Source organism: Pantherophis guttatus, chromosome 1, assembly GCF_059756535.1.
Source record: "Pantherophis guttatus breed Tessera chromosome 1, ASM5975653v1, whole genome shotgun sequence".
Lineage (NCBI taxonomy): Eukaryota > Metazoa > Chordata > Lepidosauria > Squamata > Colubridae > Pantherophis > Pantherophis guttatus.
In genome coordinates, this window is record NC_142063.1 from 246,125,047 (window position 1) to 246,143,900 (window position 18,854).

Consider the following 18,854-nt stretch of genomic DNA (forward strand, 5'->3'; position numbering starts at 1 on the left):
GTTAGACTCATTTGTCTTTTATTTAGTTTGTGTTTGTGGAAATCAGATCTCTTCAGAGAGAGAGAGAGAAAGAGAGAGAAATAATAATTATTGGATAGAATGCATCATTTGTTATTATAGATTAGTATCATTCTCATGCTTAATCTGTGTAGTGAAAAACAAACACACTGACTGATACGGTAACTCTGTGGAAGGCACTAACCTTTTCACTACTTACAATTTGACACTTCCTGCATGTTGAAAGCAGGAGGATGACCTACTGTTTTCCATTTATATTCTTATTTTTTCTTTTTAGCCGAACTCATTTAGATTTGGATTCCAATCCCACTTTGGTTTGCTGAAGTACCATGATAATCTATATAACTCTCCCATTTCATAGACTCCTTCCCCTTGAATAAGGTAAGAATTGAAAAACTCCTTAGAAGATTTGGATGAATGAAATTAGGAAAAATGCACTGAATCTCATCTGATGGAATTGGGGCATTGAATAGAGTCCCGAAGATGTTTACTTTCAATGTTTAACCCAAAAAGTATCAAAATGATTGAGCTTCTTTTCTAGGAGATAGAAAGTAGATCTTTAGTCTATTTCTATAGTTCAAAATGTTTACTTTTGAAATAATGAAATAATGAATAATAATTAATTAATTAATTAATTAATTAATAATAATAATTTTAAAATAATGAAGACTGAAACAATGTAAGTGAAACATTTAGCCTTACCACATCAGGACTTTACACATGCATCAGCTTTTCACATGCTTCAAATGGCTTCAGTAGTCTTCCATCAAGCTGTGTCCTCATGTAACTTCTGGCCTTGAGGTATGATTGACATTGACCTAACTTCACACCCAGATGGCTCAAAACACACACATATTTTTTTAAGCAACCTTCTCTCAAGATGTTTTGGATGAGACCTAAGGGATGTGAGGTTGTGTAATCAAAGTCAAAGGTGCTGAAGGAATTGTAAAAAAAAAAAAAAAATTAAATTAGGGCTAATGAAAAGTTGAAAATACCCTGCAGTACCCTAAGTTGCTAGGCAAACATATTCATATTTGAATAACGTGCCATAAATATTTAAGAACATGAAGTGGGAGACCCCATCCAAATCTTACTTCTTCTGTGTTGTAGTTCTCTACAATTTTCAGCTTCATTGATCTAGTTGTTATTATTATAATTATTATTTCAACTTCCAAACTTGTTACTCATAACTGTAAATAAAAGTATAAAGTGTTCTGAAAATGCTAAAGCAACATGGAAACACATGTGTGTTCTATCTTCCATATATTCTCAAAGAGGCAGGGGACCTTCTTGTCTTCTCCTCCCTCTGCTGCCCCAACCAAAGAGAGAGTGGAAAAAATAGGCTAACCTGAACCTTCTGTAAATTTGTGCCTATAGACTGGTATCTACCAGCACTTGTGCGCTAATAGTGGAGGGAAGGTTGTGACGTTCTGAAGAAGTTGAGAGCTCTGCTGGTGGTAGTGTATTCTATCAAAAGGATCACCCAAACCAGGCAGGTCTTAGCAGAAGAGCCAGATTAAGTGTATCCATCAACCCATTTAATATGATGAGAAAACAAAGAATCCTATACAGAATTGGTGGTCACCAATTCTCTATAGGTCAACAAGGATCATGTCAGATGTTAAGAGTTCCTGAGCATCTTCAATCAATGGGCAGTGGGGTGGTTGGGCAACCAGGGACTACCCTTATAAGATTATTGGAAGAACAACAACCACAGAAAAGACAAAATTATGCTGTGTTTGAAAATTGTGCCATTATGGTCTCTTATTATCAATAGGGTCTAACAAAGTGTGGATGCTTGAAGTAAATGTTTGAACATCGGAAAAGAATTTATCCAGACTCAAATTCATTATCAGAAATAAAATATTCAGGGATTCAGAACTGGAAGGCATTCAGAAAAATAGTGAAATTAGCAAAATGATAGTGAAAAATATTAAAAATGGAAGACCTTGAAACAATAGTAGAAGAAACTCAGATAACAATTGCAAATATAAAGGAAAAAACTGATATGAACTACAGAAATTATAACTTGGAAGTAGTAATAACAGAGCCAATACATGCCAGCACTGAAACAACCTGTGAACTGAGCCCCTGACAAGAAGAATTAAAAGAGAAAATTTTGACATATAGCAATAGTACTTAGACTTATATACCGCTTCACAGTGATTTACAGCCCTCTCTAAGCGGTTTGCAGATTGTTGGGGGCATGTTGCCCCCAACAATCTGGGTCTTCATTTTACCCACCTCGGAAGGATGGAAGGCTGAGTTAACCTTGAGCCTGGTGAGATTTGAACTGCCAAATTGCAGGCAGCCGGCAGTCAGCAGAAGTAGCCTGCACGCTAACCACTGTGCCACCATGTAGGATTACCAGTAGAAAGAGAACTACCACATTGAAAGTAGTGCCCAAAAAAGCAAGAGTGTCATCTTCCAGGGTGACTCATTATTTACCTTACTATTTGTCATTGCTGTGACCCCACTTTCAACTATTTTAAAGAAAACAAATCTTGCCTTCCAAACAGCAAAAAATGCTAACAAAATCTCACATTTGCTTTAAATGGATGATCTGAAGCTTTATAGAAAATCAGAAATCAAAATCCAGTCCCTGGGAAATACCAGTGACAAATACCAAATAAGAATTTTTAGCACAGATATAGCAAAGAAATTTGGTCTGGAGAAATATGCTACAGTAGCAATAAGCAGGATAAAATCAAACCACCTGGAGCCACCAAGATGAAGTCTACAAGTATCTGAGCATTTTACAGATGGATAACATGAAGCATGGACAAGTTAAACATGTGATAAAAATATTCCTATTTAAATAAATCATTTATATAACAACACTTACAACAGTCACACATTGTGTGGTACTGTAGTTGGCTCAGTCTAGCTCAATGAATTGTTTGAGCCCAATTGTGATTTGTAAATCATAACTGATGATTTAGGATTTCATGCAGAAATCACCTGATTGTAGCTTATTCAACATATCATGATTGAACTAGAAATGTCAGAATCCAGTCAATGTAACATCAGAACCACAGACTCGCATAGGAATATATTCTGCCACATTATGACATCCTTGGCCAGCTGATAGAATCCAAATATGGTTCTGCTTCGTTGAAGGCATATGCTTGTGTGGCTTGTTCCAGTGGCAAAAACTGATGCTTAATTCAACCTGACCCAGTGCAGACTAGCAGTCAATCTTCATAAGGAATACCACAGACCATAATGAAAGTTTTGCTTCTCTACCAAGGAAAATCCTCACATGACATCTAAGGTAATATTGTGTGACACAAGTTCTCCATTCTAGATGAAATAACCGCTGTCAACTACAATGTGGAATCAGCCAAGTTAGCACTTGACATTGCAAATGCTGCTCATTAAACATCCCGTGGAAAGATGTACGGAAAGGGGTGAGGTCTTCTTATCTGCTGTGATGGTGAACCCAATAGCGTACCATCTTTGGTAGTAAAAAAAAACAAACTTCCATTTCTTCTCAGGTTTGTTTGCCTACCAGTGCATGTCTGAATCTCATAATAAGCACATGTCTGCCACGTCACACAGGTTACTTCTATCCATGCAGAATTCTTCCCATTGATCTAATAAAACTGTATTGGATCTAATTTGCCACTTAATAAATGTATTTGAGTATTTGAGGTAGCATCAACAGTAATAAAAACGTTTTCTCTTCAATTTATAACATAAAATAGTTTTAATTTGTTTTATTACTTTCATGTGGGAGGGAGGGAGGGAGGGAGGGAGGAAGGAAGGAAGGAAGGAAGGAAGGAAGGAAGGAAGGAAGGAAAAAAAGAAGACAAAACTGAGAACAAATTACACAAAGGAAATCATTTGGGCAATTTTTAACACATCACCAAAACTTGAACCCACAAAATAATAATGCTCCATCTTTCAATGACATCAATAGAAAGCCCATCAATAAGCCAAGAGCAAACATTCAAATCTATAAATTTTGGGCTGTGGTATTTTTCCGATGCAGAAAAGAAATCTTTCTTTCTGCCCCTCCTGCTGGATAAATCCTTCATTCTACATATTGTGAATGCTGGTTATCTAATTCAAAAATACATTTACAATTTTTAACAGTGCTTATCTTTGAAACGTTGTATTAAGAAATATGTGAATATTACACTACAATGAGGAAATAGTGAGACCAGCCCATGTGGAATTTGTATTCCCTTCCAGGCAGTGGTGGGTTGTTACTGGTTTGCCCCGGTTCGGGCGAACCAGTAGCAGCGGCAGCAGGAGGCCCCACCCACCCGCCTGGACGTCATCAAATACGATATGTGCATGCGCAGAAGCTTCTGCACATGTGCAGAAGTGGTGCATGCAAGCAAGTGCAAAGCGAACTGGTAGCAAAGGTAAGTGAAACTCACCCCTGCTTCCAGCAGAATAAAGTTGACAGCCACTCCTTTCAAACATTTCGTGAGATGTCTAGAAAACATGAGAAATCATCTTTTATTGAGTCAATCCCATCTTAAAATTATAAGGCACAAACCACAATAAGAAAATATTAAAACCTTTCACCATTGATTTGTTAATATGGGAAAGCATCATTCTTTATTCCAAATTCTTGCAAATAACAAATGTTCACCTTAGCAATACTCTTACGGTTTGTTTTGAAATGTTTGGAATAATCCAAAGCACATTTTAATGTTGATAGTAATTCAGGAGTTCCAAAGATTGTTGCTGCATTTGATCAAATTGTGAAAGGAAGAAATATTCTAATTAAATATCCTGTCATTTTGCAATTTTATGCAATCCAAGTTCCTCTTGCAATAACTTGGATGGTATAAAAAAGTCAATTGGGAATAAGATGACTAAAATATTAATACCTCTACTTGATTTTTCTGTTTAATAAAAAGGCCCACCTGCAGTTTTTAAGTTGAATGTAAAAGTTCCTCTTAGACTTATAACATTCAAGCAACCATTCTGTAAATAATGTGCTACTGTAGACTTCCAGAAAAATCCTAATATTTTACCAATCTGCATAAAATGAGTTAATGTTATTAGCCTAAGCATACCAATCCTGCAATACTACAGTTATATTCATATTAATAACATTTATGGCTCCCTATAAACTCAGTGGGATTTTTAACCATCTACCGTATTTTTCAGAGTATAAGACACACCTTTTCCACCCCAAAAAGAGGGTGAAAATCTGGGTGCGTCTTATACTCCGAATGTAGCCCCGCCCAGCCTCACAAACGGAGATTTCAGAAGCTGAAAAAAGCCTCAGAAACGAAGTTTCAGAAAAAAAGCCTCTGAAAGGCTTTTATCTAAAATAATATGATAAGCAACAAAAGAAGAATCAGTAAAGGTTCTAAGCAAGCTATGTTAACAAATCTGGAGAATGACACAATAATCATCAGATCGGAAGAGGTTAATCTACATACCAATAACAAAGAAAGGAGATTGAACAGAGTACAGATAGTCCTTCAGAATAAAGGACTGAAGGAAGCTTCAGAAAAAAAGCCTTTTTTTTCTGAAGCTCTGTTTTGGAGGCTTTCAGAGGCAGAAAAAAAAGCAAGGAACAATGCTCACAACCAAGGAACCTGTTGCTAAAATTCACCTCTGGAAACAGCTGATTGGGGGTATTCTGGGAGGCCGATCCACTCACCAATCAGCTTTTGTCTTATTTTCCTGCCCAAAAGCTAAGGTGCATCTTATACTCTGGTGTGTCTTATACTCTGAAAAATACGATATTTATGTCCATTTTAATCTGAAATTTAAAAGTTTATGAATTTACATTCAAAAATGAGGAAAAATGCCCTAGAATTACTTTTCTCAGATAATTAAAATAATCCAAGCAACAACAACTGAATCTCCAATTACTATAAATTTAATAGCAATATTTAAGACCACAGGCTTGAGTTTATAATTTGGCCTACCCCAGTTACTATAATAACCCAATAAATTATGAAACTGTTGTATATCAATACTTAATTATCAAAACACATAGTCTATGTTCAACAAATAATATTTCTGTTAAACTCTAGTTTTACATTTCTGAAATATTTTCTGATATTTGAAACGTAAATCAATGTTTTCCATATCAAATTAATAATAAAAGATACCAGGATATCCTTGACTAGTTTCACAAAATATCTTAAGAGAAGGAAAGATAATTATATTTATAATTATTATAGCAAAAGGAATAGAGTGCCACCAATTAATAAAAAGGAGGAAATCCACATTTATATCAAAATAAATAAAATCAAAATCCACATTTTATTGTACTATATCAAAGGCTTTTTCTGCATCCAAAATCACTAGTGAATTCCTATTTTTTTAACATGTATATGCAAAGTGTCACATTGTAATTTAACAATATCAGATGTTTGTAATCTTTTATAGAATGAGATTATGCAGAAGGGATAATATCTGTAATCTACATAACAGGGACATCAATTACGTTGCACCAATGTACATATAATAAAGAAATTGAATGATAGCTTGCATAGTCAGCAGGGTTATTACCAGTCTTCAAAATCACAATTATATAAGCGTCACTGAAGGAGGTTGGAAAAGAATTATGAAGATGACAGTTCTAAATCTCCAATGTAATATTTAACCTATTAAACATCGTGGACTTAAATCTGGTCCTTATCCAAATTACATGCAACAATTTTTTTTTTCAGAATTTTGCTAGCAGTTGTGAAGATTAAATCAGTTTCAAGATCCATAAACTCTGTGTTGAGGCCTCCTTCTTCCAATATTATGTGATATAACCATCAGTTCAACATATGTCACATTCAACATGTCACATCATACTCAGTGACATAACCATCCAGACTGTGAGCGTCTCCTGTTTTCATAGATGTTACATTGTTTTAATTCAAAGACATGATGATACATCAGTAGAGCTTGATCATGCCTAATTTTAGGAACAGCAAGATTACATACCGATGTATTAATTTCTTTCCCAGTTACCTTTGACTTTGTGTTACACTGTTAAGCCTATGCATTTATTGCATCAGAATCATTATATATTTTACTTGGTCATAACTAGTAGTATGATTTGCAATTGTTTCAGCTGAAAAGTTAGTAATTTACCATATTTTTCACCTCACTCCCAGTGTCTGTTTTTTTGCAGTTCAAGAAATATTCTGTTTCAAGTGCGTAAAGGGAATTAAATTTCCATTCAGCCTTCATAAACCTTTATATAATTCTGGTGCAGGTCATCTTTCAAGCATGGGCCAAAGTTCCTTAACCATTTCCTCCATTGTTTTGTACTTAATCTTTTGATTCTCCATGAGGGATAACCAATAATATCACGTATGTCTGCCTGTGAGGCATCTCAAGAGGTCAGCATTCATGGCAAGTTGGCCCCTCGGTTTTCTAAAGATGAACTCCGTCAGCTACAGACTTGTGGTTTAGTGATTCATGAGTTCACTTGAGGACTTTGACTTCTCTTGTCTGCAAGTGACAATGCTAATCTTTTGTGCATTTTTAGCCCCCTGTGTTTCCTCATTGCCATGTAATGTTTGAAGAAGGAGGCTGCGACACAGAGTATGTGGGTCTTGGAGCTGATTTAATCTTCTCAACCACCAACAAATTTCTGAAAAATGATTTCGTTACGTATATTTTGGATAAGGACCAGAGTTAAATCCACAAGCAATTTAAGCCTGCATATTTTGATTTCAGATTATCCCGGTTATAATACAAAAACTAGTTATACCACAATGCTTGGACAGAAGCCAGTTTTACACCCATTTACGTCAATGGAACTAATGTGATTTAAATCTAGACATTCCAGTGTAATTAGGTTTGTGAATCAGGTTGTTACGCAGAGATGTCAATGACAAAAAATATCTCAGCCCAAATATTTTAACTCAGCCAGTTCATTAACTCAATTGTCCAAGCTTAAAATTCTGTGTTGATTGTTTCAAGCAAAAACGGGAAAATAATCCAAAACTTTCTTGTCTTCTCTACTGTGCATAAAAACGAATAATTATTCCTGTGATCTACTTGGAGTGATTAGGCTGCATCGCTTTTTTAAAAATGTAGCCAGGTCAATCTAATTGCTGAGGATCAAGATTAATTCCTTCCAAAATAGTTTGGTTTGACCTTCTTCCATTTGCTTATTAATTTTGTCATTAATAACTCACCTTGATGGGCATGTGAAGACAGGAAACACTAGAGCACACTTCTGCATGTTTTATATTGATCAAACCAAGCCCAGGCAACGTCAGCAGCAAAATGAATTAACCCCAGTAAAGAGAAAATGCAACTGCCCTGACAGGTTCTTCCACAACATGTATCTTCAGCTGTCTATCCTGTGAACTGACAAAGTTCATACAGATGTGAGGAGAGCAGCATAATCTAGACGTCACCTTCAAACATTTCATATCATGAAGGAAACCAGGGCACAGAGCTGTGATAAAGAAGTTACACATTCAATTGGCAGTGGTGTGAGAATTAATGAAATAAAGAATTGCCTATCCTTTCACAAAAAATGGTCAGCAAGAAACACTTGAGATGTTTTAGGCAAAGACCTTGGGCTTCAGTGATTTCAGATCTGACAATAATTTGTGCCTATTTTCTGGTAAAAGTTTAAAAAAATGACTTGGTGATTTGATGACAATAAACTACCTTACCTTTGTGAATAAGTGGGAAGCATGGTAGTCATTGGTGAACTGGCTCTTAGTAGGACACGTCCATGAGTATGACAACAGCATTAATGTCTGCCCCATCGACAAGAAAGTCAACAGACACTCAACCATAGCTTGTTAAGTCTCTTGTAATTCAATTCTGCTGTACCCTCATCCAAGGCACAACATACATAGATAAGAAAGACCTCTGCAAATGGTTGGATTGCTCTTTTTTAAACATGAAGATGCAAGCCCTTTGTATACCTGTGGTCATTATGTTAGTGTTTCTTTTCCTGCCCTTTCTGTATTGAATAGCCATTTTGTCTTGAAGCTAGGTGATTTTGCTTGCTGGCCAAACTGACATGTCTATCCAGAGAAACACTGGCTATTGACTACAAACAGAAATCAATGATCACAAGCTCTCTGAGTTGACTGAATTTCCACCTTGTGAACAGCCGCTCTTTTTGCCAGAGACAGATTTTGGTATCTATTGAAGGGACAGTAGTATTTTCAATGAAAAAACATCAAGTACCACACAACTAATCCTAAGGAGCCATGGTGGTACAGTGGTTAGAATGCAGTATTGTAGGCAAACTCTTCCCACAGCCGCAAGCTCGATCCTGACGGGGCTCAAGGTTGACTCAGCCTTTCATCCTTCCGAAGTCAGTAAAGTGAGGACCCAGGTTGTTGGGAGCAATGTGCTGAGTTTGTAAATTGCTCAGAGGATTCTGTAAAGCCACTGTGGAGTGCTATATAAGTCTAAGTTCTATGGCTTTATGAGCTCAGCCCAACTCTAAAAATCAAATGGAAAGTGCTCCAAATGATGCTTGAGGCTGAATGAAGCAACATGGGTTAACCAACACTGAATCTCAGGTATGAGCCGTAAACATAACCTGCAAGTAGAAAGAATATGGAAGTCTTTAAGCTAATGTGGCTTCTGCTAATTAAATAATAAAATCAGAACCACTGACTTCATTCAGGTAAGTGCTTGATTTCTTTATATCAAAATAGAGTACTGATTAATGTACATGTCTCAACCTACCCTGTTCTTCATATGTTATCTGGAATTCCCATCATCCCCAGCCAGGTTGGCCAAGAGCTCCTTTCCATGCACATCCATGAGAGGGCATCATGACATCAAAGTGACGACATGCACATCATGATATCATATATGTTCATCTAATTTGCCTCAGTTGTGTCATATGAGATGACTGAGGCTAATTACATCATTTCATTATTGTACAAGGATGACAGATCATGGTTATAATCAATTCTCCCCACAAGTACCTATGCCCCCTCTCCCGTACACTCATACATTGATCTGATTCTGATAGTGCAAAGGGAAAGAGGTTATGTTTACACATGTATCATATGTTAATGGAGCCATGCTTGAAGAGCTCTATTAGGTGTGGGGGGTTAGTTTTTACACAACACACTGAAGAGAAACTAACTATATGGAATGCATTCAGACAACACACTAAGCTAAAAGTGTGGTTTGGTGGTTTGGTAAGTCCTGAAAATCCAATGTAAAAATGTTGTGGTTGTATGAAAGATGAATAGTTGTTAGGCTTTTGTGCTCCAGCCTATACACAATTATTTTTGTTCAAAGCAGCTAAGTTTGTTTCAATACCTCTGGCAAGGAAACAAGCTTTTCCAGTGAAAGAAGACCATGTGAACAAAACATAATAGTCCAGAAGTCCATAGAAAATGGTCTAGGACAGGGGTCTCCAACCTTAGCAACTTTAAGCCTGGAGGACTTCAACTCCCAGAATTCCCCAGCCAGCTGGCTGGGGAATTCTGGGAGTTGAAGTCCTCCAGGCTTAAAGTTGCCAAGGTTGGAAACTCCTGGTCTAGGAGGCTGTTGAAAGTGAAGACAATACCACTTGCAATGCCGCATAATTCCCAAAGATTCAGATGTCAGTTGGAGAGCAAGAAAAACATTCCTAAGAGTGAGAGATGATCAGCAACGGAACACACTGCCTCAGGAGATGGTGAGTTACCGGAGATATTTAAATGTCTGTTGGGCATGCTTTAGGAGTGGTTTCCTGTGCAACAGGGCAAGCAGTTAGATTAAATGATCTCCTTCTATCCTAGAGTTTAGGGTCAATTTTATATTTGCAGAATCTTTGTAAAAGTCTGATCTCATCCTGCTTTCTATCCTGCTCATGAGAGCAGCAACAGAACAAGAGTTAGTCTTGTTGGGGGACACTGTCAATCTCCACAGTGTCCCATTTAATGGAATCCTGGACCATTAAAGAAGAAACTTATCCCCCCAATAGAAAAGAAGCGGGATTGGAATTCAGGTCTACCATCAGTCTTGCAGTGGATCCTTTATAGCTACATCAGAGCCAAATCGGATTTTTCTCTGAAAATGAGCTCATTTCGCCAATGCCCCGATTCAGATGCTCCTGATTGGCCCACGTTAATTCCCATCTATTGTTCACAATGGGATTTAAGGGAAGACAACAGAAAAAGCAGGGAGAGTGGTAATTGTTGCTCATTGCTTCTTCTTTTTGTCCTACCAGGATTTTGCCATGCAGTGTTGGAATGGTCCATATTAATCTTGGCTTGCTCTGCTCAGGGTGTGCATCTGTTTTTGGTCATATATGTGCTTAGGTGATATACTGTATGGCTAAGCGCACATTTCCTCTCTTTGAAACTAAACCTGTTTGAGTACACAGAATCTTTTAAAAAGAAGTTGTGGTAAATATAGACAAATAGAATCTTAACAACTTTACATTGTAAATAAAACAGCCAGGCAGGGCATGTGAAAAAGAAAATATCCAGAAAAGGAAAGAAAAATAAACCAAGGCTATTCTTACACCAATTAGTGACTATTTTACACAGTAGATGTTAGGACAAACTGGGCTCAAAAGTCTTCATTCTGTTCATTCCAGATTTCTCACGTTATCCTCCAAGCTCTTAACCTCATTTTCCCTCCTCCTCTTGCTCGCCTCCTTTGCTCTCGCTCTCTTTTCACCGTAATCTTTTAAATAGTGCCTCATCAGCAAATCTGCTGTTCCAAACCTGCCTTGCCAAGAGGCCGCTTGTCTTTGCGGTGTTTGGACTCGCTGGGAGAACAAGTACTCCTTGCACGTGGCCCACAGGCTCTTCTGCAAAAGAGGAAAGAAGGGATCCCTTTTCACCAGGCCCATCCCATCAGGATTACCTTCTTCTTCTTCTTCTTTTTAAATACATTTTATTAATTTCCTATTTATTACATTTCTTAGTGCTTAATAAACATGGTGTTGTCTGGGTATTCAGATTGCTTAGCAATACCAATTCCCTTCTTACTCTCCACTCCTTTTTTCCAACCATTGGCAAAAGAAGTTCCATGTTTGATAATATCCTGTGTCTTCTTTCTGTTTGATTTTCAATGTAAGTCTATCCATTTCTGCACAATATAATATCTTTTTAATTATCTCTTCATCTTGCGGTATTTCTACCTTCTGAAGGTTTGGTGTCAAAAACGTCACGAGACACACAACATACCCAAACACATCATGCAAGCACACCAGATATCTGACACTGGACATACCTTCCTCAAACCCTCAAGACCAGGAATGAAATCCAGCAGGTTCTGACAGGTTCTGGAGAACCGGTAGCGAAAATTTTGAGCAGTTTGGAGAACCGGCAAATACCACCTCTGGCTGGCCCCAGAGTGGGGAGGGAATGGGAATTTTGCAATATCCTTCCCCTGGAGTGGGGTGGAAATGGAGTTTTTGCAACATCCTTCCCCCAAGAGTGGGGAAGGAATGGGGATTTTGTAGTATCCCTCCCTTGGAGTGGTGTGGGAATGGAGATTTTGCAGTATCCTTTCCCTGCCACGCCCACCAAGCCACGCCCATCAAGTCACACCACACCCACCAAGCCACACCCACAGAACCGGTAGTAAAACAATTTGGATTTCACCACTGCTCAAGGCTAATTATTGATTTTTCTTTTCTTTCCACAGCCTTCCCTGTCACTGTCCTTACATGACCTTAAAAGCTGGTACAAAAGAGATGACCTGCTGCCCCCTATCTCTGCGTCTTTAGGCTCATGACTGCGAGTTGTTCAAGAAGAGAATGAAAGAAAACTGAGGACTCTGTATCACCTGTCCAATTTTAGCTATGGGCTTCATTTTCATTTGGCGACACACCTGAATGTTTGAATAAACGTATTTTTCTCCTTTGCTTCTCCTGCACAAAGCATCCATTACAACGATGGTTGTTTTTTTCTAGTTATTCATGAAGTGGTCTTTTTCTCCAATTATTTGGGTATTGTATAAATGTAAGAGTGTGTGTAGGCATGTGTCTATGCACGTGTGTGTAAGCATATGGAAGCAATTATCTTGTACTTAGACAAGAATTATTTTTCTTCCTGCCTCTTGTTCTTTGCTGTTCATTTAATGAAAGTGGTACAAGGCAGGAGGAACCCAATAACCTGATTTTTGAACTGAAGTCTGCAAATGGTTTGTGTAAGGTTTGGAAAGGTTGTCATCCATTCGATCCGGTTCTGCGCAAGACTTAGGTAATTCACAGAAAGCACAAACGAGACCTATATTTGTAGGGTGTGGGTGTGGGTGTAAAAAATAGACTCCTTGCACATAGAAGCACTGCACTGACAAGATTGGAGCTGTGTCCTTCTGTCCCAACTGTACCATCGGGCTTACCAAGGCTTAAGAAACTGAGCCAATTAATTTAACTGTTGGCTCAGCTCCTGCTCCAACTGAATGCCGCAAAGACAGTTTTGCAAAGGTAGTTGTAGAGCCTAGCATTTTAATTAGTGGGAAGTCTTTCCACATCTTTTCGTCCAGCTCCTGGGATTTTCTTCCTCCCACTTATAGTCAAGGCAATGTGGCATCTAGCCATCATCCTTCCATCCTTCGTACTTGGATTAAGGGACATCTTTGCTACATGCTCAGTTCTACATAGCTCAAGTTCCCTTCCATCTGTGCTTCCTTTAGAAAAAGAAAAATCACATGGGAAAAGACGAACAAAAGAGTTTGTGAAGGTCAATTCCCCCTCCCAATTTTGCATTGGTCAGTTGATGACCCACTGGCTGGCTAGAAAATAGCAGTGAAGATACCGGCATAGTAATGCAAAACTTATGCCAAACATCTGAGGAATAATATGAGTGGCTATGTAGAAATGCTCTTCAATCCATCCTTGAGGGTTGGCAGGAGAAAAGGAAAGGCCTGTGTTTAATCCTGGCTCTTTGTAAATGACCATGAATCTGGAAATTCTTTGAGAAATCAATTCAGTGGAATTGAAAAAAAAACTTGAAGATATCTGACGCCTTTTTGACAGCTATTGGTCTGGTAAAAATGCTAATGTATTGGGCCCTAGCAAAGAGGCTGGTTTGTGACCAGACCAGGACCACATTCCAGAACATTCATGAAAAAGGTGGCGTGGGTGTATGTGTGTTGCCTGACACAAAGCAGCCCAGCCCATCCTTTGGGTGTGGTTGCTATCTGCCTCTGACGTACTTATTCCAACTAAGAAGTGTTGACCACAGATGGTATCAGTTTCTTCCTGCTACCTAACAAAATCAATCTCTTCGCCATCCTGTCCAGCCACCTTTCCCCCCCCTCTTCCAACTAGCCCACAATTCCAGGAAGGAAAAAGGCAATGTCAATTGGCATCAGGGGCAAATGCTTGGATCATAGACAATGGCATCTTCATTCCGTATACAAGCAGGGAAAGATGCCTTCAGAATCAGCTTCTCCTTTGTTTGCTCAAATTAATGACTGATTTTGGACAACAATCCAACCTACATCTCATCCTCCCAATTAGGACATGGCAAAACCATAGCTGAGTTCCTCCCATTCAGTCTCCCCCCCACACACCGGTTTTGAGTCTTTCTTCTTCCTCAAGTTAGAGAAGAGGAAGACCCACCTAACAGACCTGGTTTTTTGGGTCTAGGACAATTTGCCATAGCCAACTCGTCATAGCCAACTCAGTGGAGAACTCCTGCCGGTTCTGTCCGGCTCACACGAAGCAATAGCACCGGGGGCCCGTGGTTCAGTGAACCGGTAGTTGCGGCAGTGCGAGGCTCCACCCACCCAGATGTTGTTACTTCCTAGTTTTTAACTTTCTGTGTATGCGCAAAGCCTTATGCGCATGCACAGAGGGTAAAAAATCGGACGTGATGATGGCGCGCTCCAAACTGGTAGGGAAGGTAAGTAGATTTCACCCCTGATCCAACTTGCCATGGCAAACTCACTACAGCCAACTTGCCATGGCTAACTCACCACAGCCAGCCTGCCATGGCAAAATCACCACTGCCAACTTGCCATGGCTAACTCACCATGGCCAATTTGCTGGCCAACTTGCTATAGTCAACCCACCGCAGGACAACTCTCCGCAGGACAAAAGTTACATAATATTGAAGAAATGGTGGAATAGAATCATTAAAGAAAGGATGCAAAAGGAGGGACAAATGAAATGTGAAGGACAAAAAATTGAAATAATTTGTAAATTATTTTAAATAATTAAGTTGAATTGCTGAATTGTCCTGTGGCAAGTTGGCCATGGCAAGTTGGCCCTGTGTCTTTTCAACCTTGGAACCATGACCTGAGTAGAAGATTGGGATCCCTGGAAAGGGTGGTGGAAAGGCCACCTATTTCCCTTATCACAGAAATCTGTTGAATCGAAGTAAGGGATTACTGTTTATTGGTATCTGAAGAAATGATCGAATAGGCGGTTACCACTATTGGCTGCATTCAATATCTAGAATTGTCCCTATAGTTCCCATTGCTGGCTTTTGAACTAGAAATCAAAGTGGGCATTACTATTGGCTGTAAAAGTGTCAATCTCCTGTCATTTTATACTGATAGATTAACCATCCTATTTTGAACAAGGGCAAAATGGACTTTTTGTATAAAGATTAAAAAAGGGGGAAAAATAAATTTGTGATTTTTGGTTTTTCTGATTTGATAACAAGTTAATATATTTATTTATTTATTTATTTATTAATTAAATTTCTATACCGCCCTTCTCCAATAGGACTCAGGGCGGTGCACAGCCAAGATAAAAACAAAGCATACAAAATTTAAGAACAGTATTAAAATAATTAAATATTTTGGCCGAAATTAAGATAACCCAATTTAAAATCAATTTAAAATATATGATAGGTTAAAATATACAGTATTTATATTCATAACTGCTGTGAAGCCACTATTTCATATCTTTTTTCTTTCTTTTCTAGTTTTCTTCAACTTTTTTCTTTTTTTGTACTCTACTTTTATATTCTTTTTTCTTTTTTGTTCCTTATTTTATATATTAGTATGTTACTTTTATCTTCTTGTAGAAAAGTTTCAATAAAATTAATATATAAACAAAATTAAAGTAACAAGTGAGTAATAAAAAAAAAGGAATGAAGTTATTCATTGCACCAGAGCCAGCAATAAAGTAATAAAAACAAATTCCCTAAAAGGCCCAGACTTTTAGAACTGGAATCAGGTAATTTCTTCTTGGGTGAATAATGACTGTAGGAGTAGTAGTAAACCTCATTTATTAGTCAATTGACCACATCAAAACAATGAGTGTCAACCACAATAAGCAACAATAAAATAAGGTAAGATATGGTAAAATAAGATAAAATAAAATAAGGTAAGATAAAATAAAATAAAGATAAAAGAATGAGATAACATAGTGTAAGATAAAATAGTCCATATGTGTTTGTTTCCTGTTCCTTTCTTAACATCTAGAATCTTATAATAGAGCATTTAGTTTTTGTTCTTTTAATACTGAGAAACTGATTCGTTCAGGACTGACAAAATCTGATCGATTCAGAAGTGTAGATCCCACTAGTTAGATACTTTTTTAAAAAAAATATCCTATACTACATAGAAAGAACGCTAATATGTGTTTCTTCTAAAAGATGGGCAGCAAAAATCAGAGGTAAAACGTTTATAATGATGGGAATAAGACAATCTGTTGTTATGATCCCTATATATGGGTCTGTCAAGTAGTGTTGGTAAAGACTGAGTTCTTTCTGGAGCATGTAATTCACAGTTATTTCTGTTTCTGGTGGTCCATAAACACACGTTCTCTCATAATATGGCACTTCATGGAATTGTCTATATTTAAACATAGAACCTAGCTTCTCAAATCTTGCTTTGGTAAAGACTATCTAATGGGAATTTATGGTAACTCATTGCCAGGTATTTTTCTGTTTGAAGACATTTTATTCTTGGCTAACTATTTCAACAATCTGATGTTTGCAAGTGACTCAATATTGGTTTGGATGTTAATGTCCAAAACTTTTTATTTGAATATTTCCTTGGCCTGAAGTCCAGCTGAGAGTAGATTGAGAAGCCAAGCTGCATTCAGAAGCCAAGCTGTGAGCTGCGAGATGATTTGGAGACTTTGATGCATCCAAGTGGTGTGTTGAAGTGTCCCCATCTGTTCTTCAAAGCTAATTTTTGGTAGTTTGTCAGGTTCTATTGGAAAATCATCCAACACTAGTTAAAGATTTTGATTACTGTTAGACAATAAATGGAGTGGTGGCCTATTTTAGTGTATTCCTGTTGATCTCCAGAATAAAACTTAAAAAATGTGTTTGATTTTGTTCAAGTAGGCGAGCCTTTGATAGGGCCCACAATTGTACACCATAAATTAGCAATTATATGATTTTTGCCTTGTGAATCTTTAAAATGGGAGGGGGGAGTGCTTGGGTAGTTATAACTGAGTAATTTAGTTAGCATTTTAGAACTTGATGTGGTCTTTATTGAACTTCATTTGAAGTGTTAGTCCCAGGCCTTGTGTTTGTAAAAAATGACTCCTAAATATGAGAAAGGCACTGTTCTATAGGCTTCTCTTTCAAGTGCCAGTTGTATTTGACCCACTGTTTTAAAAAAAACATCACTTTGGAATTAGTTTTATTAATCTTCAAAGAATTAGAAGTGAAAAAAGCACTGGATTTCCCCACCAGTCTTCTCAGGTCTACTTGTAAATGTGCCATCAGAACAATGCCATTTGTCTTTGTCTGTTAAGGTTCTTTGGCCCGTGAACGTCAGTAGAGATGTCATTCAATGGTGGAATGCTGCTGGTTTAACAACCAGTTCGGTGGGGGCGGGTTTCACGCACACACACACATGCTTCGCACTTACACGTGCCTAAGGCACTTGCACACAGCACTAAAAATGGAGCATTTAGAAACTCAGCTGCTTACCTTCCAAGTCAGCAACGGTAAGTAGAACAGCGAGGGGGGGGGAAATCAGCTGTGCTGTGCGATTGAGATGAGCTACAAAGCAGGAAATAAAGGACAGGATAGAACTGATTGTTGTTGATACCGGTTCGACTGAACCGCTCCGAACCAGCTGAATTCCACCTCTGATGTCATTGCCATAAAGGTTAAACAACATTGAGCCCAAGATGAGTTGAAGTCTACCTATCTTAAAGTTGCTAGGTTGAGAATTGCTGCAATAGAGGGTGATTACCAGGCCTGGATTCTGTATTTAGTTTGGCCAGTTTCTTCCATAAGGCATCTCTATTACGTCAAATGCTGTGCTCAGACCTATGGAAGATGTAAACAGGTGTTTACTATATGTTGCATATTTAGTAATAAATTGGTATGGCACAAAACGGATCTACTGTGGAGTGCCCAGGTCTGAATCCAGTCTGTTCTTCCACTAATATGTTTTTCTCAATCACTCAATCCTTGATTTTTCTCAAGAGATGTTTTGCATACATCTTATTGTTATGTCAATAAGACTTATAGGTCAGTAATTTTTATGGTCTTCCTTGCCTCATATTTTATGTATGGAGCTATAACACAGCTTCCCCATCCTTCAAGGATATGGTCAGTGTTGTCTATATAAGTAAAAAGCCCTGCCAGCAGAGAAGCCCACCAGTCAATATGTGTCCTGAAAAGTTCGGAGGGGTGGGGTATAATTAGTTGTAAGTATTCAGTTTACTGATTTCTCCAAGACATTTTTAATCAAGCGAAACAAATGTTTATTTTAAGCTGAGGGGCCATGATGGCTCAGTGGTTAAAGATGCTGAGCTTGTCAGCTGGAAAGCTGACAGCCTGAGTTTGAGACCCGAGCACCGTGTGATGGGATGAACTCCCATTACTTGTCCCAGGTCCCACTCACCTAGCAGTTTGAAAGCATGCAAGTAGATAAATAGGTACCACTTCAGTAGGAAGGTAACTGCATTTTGTGCTCCTTGGTGATAGACCATGGTCATGACGAAGACCATGTCTTCGGATAATGCTGGCTCCCTTGGCCAAGAAATGGAG

At 38.1% G+C, this 18,854-nt stretch overlaps 1 long non-coding RNA gene across 1 annotated transcript; it reads left to right on the forward strand.

Annotated features, from left to right (window-relative positions):
* Positions 1–9,350: 9,350 nt before the first annotated feature.
* LOC117660834 (uncharacterized) lies at positions 9,351–12,827 on the forward strand. Its single transcript, XR_015731396.1, has 2 exons — positions 9,351–9,604; positions 11,150–12,827. It is a non-coding gene; the product is annotated as an uncharacterized LOC117660834 (long non-coding RNA).
* The last annotated feature ends 6,027 nt before the right edge of the window (positions 12,828–18,854 follow it).